At 45.5% G+C, this 4,920-nt stretch overlaps 1 pseudogene; it reads right to left on the bottom strand.

Annotated features, from left to right (window-relative positions):
• Nucleotides 1-1,153: 1,153 nt before the first annotated feature.
• On the bottom strand, nt 1,154-1,673 carry LOC144245820 (small ribosomal subunit protein eS8 pseudogene; annotated as a pseudogene).
• Nucleotides 1,674-4,920: the final 3,247 nt, after the last annotated feature.

The raw sequence follows: 4,920 nt of genomic DNA, 5'->3' as shown, positions 1-4,920 counted from the left end.
CACCTTCCTGAGTTCCCGTCGTCTGTTGTACAGCCACAGAAACACAGTTGACACTGTCTGCCTCAGTTGTGTGTGTGTGTGGTGCGGGGAGTGTTCTCTTACACCATCATTTCAATACACATTTTCAGGAGCAAAAGCCGAGATACACATAAAACAGTAGCAAAATCATCCTCCAAATACAGAGTTCATGCAGAGTCAGAATATAGTTCGCTTTACCTGATGAAAGATCCTACAGTGTGGTTTGTAGAAGTCCTTTACCTTCTTCATCAGGAGTGCGGGAGCTGGGTACAAAATGACATTCACAGGGGCACCTGGGTGCCTCAGTTGTTTGCGCATCCAACTCTTGATTTTGGCTCAGGTCATGATCCCAGGGCCAGGGGGGTTGAGCCCCACGTGGGACTCCACGCTGAGTGTGGAGACTGCTTAAGGTTCTCTCTCTCTCTCTCTCTCTCTCTCCCTCCCTCTGCCCCTTCTCCCCTGCTCACATGCGCGCTCGCTCACATGCACACTCTCTCTCAAAAAAAAAAAATGACATTTATATTCAGCATCTTTTCTCCAGTCACATCTGCTTTCCAAAATGGCCATTCCCATTAGAATGGAGAATTTGCTTTCTGGTTATTGGGGTTGGGGCAATCATTGTGAAGCAATGTATTCTACATAAAATGCAAGAAAAGTCTTCAAGGGCATCCACCCCTTTGAGGTCCTTGATGTGTCGTTTTGTATATCCTGTATGTAAGTGGGCGTGTAAGTAACCCAGGCAAATCCTTGACCCTTGCCTAATGTCTGCCTATACCAGATGGGACAGGCAGGTCTTGCTGATTATAAGACTTCAGGAAGAACTAATATCATTAACATCTCCATCTTCAAAGGACGGAAGAAACCTAACAGAACTTGTACACATGTCAGTCACCAGCCTTAGGATCCATAAACGAATGCATGGATTCCCCTAAAAGAGAACAAATTGGGAAAATAAGGTCTTAACCCCTGCCCATCCGGGTCTGATATGTGGATGGATACGTATTTGCATTAAAGGGTTGGATTATATGTGTGTTATGTAAACTTTTTTTTAAATTTTTGAACAATGAACACCTTTATTCCATGACCAAATATAGGAGGGAGGAAGATGTATTTGCCTTTCTGGCTTTGATTTACCTCAGACCTCTAGCTCCTTGCCTTCTTAGCACATAGCCATCTGCTGGGCCATGCTGGCTTAGCCTTGAAGCCATGCATGGGGACAGCTTGTCTGCTGGAACTGGTCCTCCAGAAGATGCTGATTCGGGCATCATATTTCTTCTGAATCTTCTTTGATTGTTTCTTGCATAAAATCTCTTCCTACTAGAGAGTCAGCTTGGCCCAGTGTCTGTACCACGTGCTGTCAATGAGCACGATCCAGTTCTTCACCAGGGTCTTGGTGTAGACCAGTTCGTTGTTGGATGCATTGTAGACGACATCAGTAATGCTTGTTTGGCAACATTCAGAGCCCCTGGAGAAGTCCCCCATATCCAACCTCAAGCCAGGGGACTTTTTATTTCTGTGTGTATGCTAGGTAGGGGGGACCGTCTTGGTGTTGGCAGTGGAGGTGCTTCCCAGCTCAGCATTTTGCTTCTCGTGGTGGGGCTTTCTCTTCCCCCCATCTTGTAGCACTCAGGCCACTTGTCCTGAGAGATGCCCATCACTCGCGGTACCTGCTGCAAAATAGTTATGACATAGACTAAATCTTCATGAGGTGCCTGGGTGGCTCAGTTGGTTAAGAGTCCACCTTCGGCTCAAGTCATGATCTCGCGGTCCATGAGTTCGAGCCTCGTGTTGGGCTCTGTGCTGATAGCTCAGAGCCTGGAATGTCCTTCAGATTCTGTGTCTCCTTCTCTCTCTAACCCTCCCACGCTCACACTCTGTATCTCTCCCTAAAAAAATAAACATTAAAAAACTTTTTAATCTTCATAGTGACATATATGTATGCTCCATATTTGTGTGTATGTATAGTTGTGTTTATTAGTTATAGATACACACAGGCACGTATTTATTTAAATTTTTTTTTAGAAACACCAACTCAGGGATTCTGTAAAGTGTCCACTTACAGGGTTATCCAGGTAGTTTGGGCAAACCAGAGGAGTGTGAGCACAGGGGCAGAAATGACATTGTCTGGGGCTTTCCTTTCTTTCCTTTTCTGCCTGGGACGTTTCTGAGAGAATGACTAAGCAGTGCTGGAGATTACGAATTTGCTTAAGTGTGAATGGCTGATTGCCGGGTGCCGCGCCCGGCCCTCCCCGAAGGTGATTGACTGGGACCGCAGGTCTTCACACTCGATGCCTGGATTTGACTCGGAAAGTCTGCCAAGTCTTTTACTCGGAAATTTATCTTAATTAGATCTGAAAGACCTGCCACAGCAGAATAGTCACACCGATTAAAATGAAAAACAGGAGAAATTACTGATCAAATTAATCATAATGTCGGGTTACAGCTGTAGGTCTGATGTAATTTGCCACTCCAGTGAGTTACATCGGCCCGGCCCGGGAAAGGGAGCTGGCTTTACGCTGATCCGTAACACCCGCCCGCTCCAGGCGGCCCGGCAGGAGGTTGATTCCATTCATTTTCCTGGCTCGCTCTGACCTCCTGCTGCTGCTAGAAACAAATCAGGCACCAAACAAATGGAGGAGGGTGGGGCTGGGACGGTGAGTGGGGAGGTAAATGAGAAAACATTCTCTTATCGCAGTGATTGTACGACTTCAAAATGGTGAGTCTTTACAACTTGGCTGGGCAGGCTTTTTGCTTTTATTTCCCCCCCCCCCAACTTAACCTCATTTTAGTTTTACTGGTGGTGACCTGACATTGATTAGATGCAGAACGGGAATCAAAAGGTCAGAGGACAAAATCTTTGGCCCTAAGCAATGAGAAGAAACCTTTAGAAAAATCTCCTTGCCAACATGGCTCTACAGCTCGGGCATGGATTGAAATAATGTAAAGTGTCACAGCAGAAGCGGAAGAAGCCTGGGCTGTAAGAGCTGATTGTCGCCACAAGGGTACGGCCCTGGTGTTCTGACTTTTAAATAAACATCCCTTTATAAGATACCTGGTGTTAGGGTGGGTTTGGGGGGCAGTTGAGTAGATGGGTAGGTACAGTATACTATTTTTTTTTTTAAGAAAACAAATCAGAGTCTAGGTTCTTTTCAACATAGAGCCTTGACTCTGAGCTGTGATTCATTGTTTACAAAACATATCGCCCGATTAGCAATACAAAGAAGGCACCCTGAAGGGTACCAGGTTCAGACATTCAGGTGGCAGTTCTCAAAAATTAGAATTTAGGAGCAATGTAGGACTTCTTACAACCAGTTCTGCTCTATCTGGGAGGGAGAGACAACTGCTGGGGTTGGGGGTGAGGCTATGGGGGTTGGAGTCCTCTTAAAAGAGAGGTGACTGGGAAGGTACAGAGAAAGGAAGCCTCCTTTCCAGTCAGTGGCGATCAGATGACTCTGGAGCAGTAAGTTCTTCCTTTGTGAACATGTGATGGGTTGTCCAAATCCCGGTTAGGCTTCCCTAGACCAGATGTTTAAGCCCTTTCATCCCCAGTGTGAAAGGCCCCCATCCTTTCTTCATCCCACCAGGAATAAATCTGGTGCCTTTTGTAAGTGAGAGAGATAGGCAGTCGCAGAAGATAAGGTGACCTTGTCACTCAGGAGACCATGCCTTCTGGACCTTTCTATGGATCATTATGAAGATTTAGGCGGGACAGTGTGCCCAGACTGGGGAAGGATATAACAACCATATTTTGAGTGCTTATTATATTGGCTTAGTGGTTTATAACCAATTTTTTAAAAGAAAATAATAATAGAGAATAGAAAATACCAGGGCATATCACACATAGTAAAGCTATATTTTTTTCCCTAAAGTTTCTGTTTAAGTTATATATGTGTAGACATATGTGTATAGTTATATAGATACATATATACATATATATATTTAGAGAGAGAGACAGAGAGAGATTTGTCCGTGTGTGTGTGTATACACAGTAAAACTTTGATTTGTGAGCATAATTCGTTCTGGAAACATGTTTGTAGTCCAAAGCACTGATAGATCAAAGCGAATTTCAAGAACCATTGGCTCAGTTGCGATCATGTGACATTCAGCATCACGTACTAACTCATACTGCAAGTCATTACTCGTTTATCAAGTTAAAATTTATTAGACATGTTTGCTCGTCTTGCAGAACACTCGCAATCCAGGGTTTTCTGCGTATGTATATTCTGTGTATGTATGTGTTGGCTTGAGTTGTCAAGTGTATCTCTTGCTATGGGACGAGGTCAGAAGGATTTGAAGAACCCTTCCCTGGAAGATCTAGCTCTTCAGGGAGGCAGAGGTGGGGAATCTTAGACACAGAATGGCTCAGAAAGCAGGTTTACTGGAGTCCCAACATATTGACTGTGATGATGAGCCCCTAAACACTGAACTATCCCCAACAGTCATAAAGACCTAAACAGTTATGCCATTCACCCCCACCCTGCCACACACACACACACACACACACACACACACACACACACACTCTGCAGGGAACCTCAACCTTCTACCCCCAGCCCTGTGGTTGAAAACTCACATAACAGTTGTAGTTCAACAAACCTATTAAGAGAGAAACTGAATTAACATGTTAAAAGCTGACAAAGCGGTCCCACCGCAAGTGAATAGACCTTTGTAAAGGGAGAGTGAAAGCAGGAGAGAGAATGGGGTGGGAAAGGAGCCCAGGCCCCCATGCTGATTCGGGCTCCCAGAACATCCAGGGAAAAGCCTCGTCCAGAGAGTTGCAGCTTGAGAGCCAGGTCCCTGGGCTCCGGGTAGAAAACTCAGAGGCTGGAGAGCTCCACATCCAGGGCCCCCTCGGCCTCTCTCTGTCGGTTCTCCCACCTGCTGTGGCCCAGGGCAAAGCTA

Source organism: Crocuta crocuta, unplaced genomic scaffold (genome assembly GCF_008692635.1).
Source record: "Crocuta crocuta isolate KB4526 unplaced genomic scaffold, BGI_CrCroc_1.0 scaffold108, whole genome shotgun sequence".
NCBI lineage: Eukaryota > Metazoa > Chordata > Mammalia > Carnivora > Hyaenidae > Crocuta > Crocuta crocuta.
This window is presented reverse-complemented; position numbering and strand designations above follow the sequence as displayed.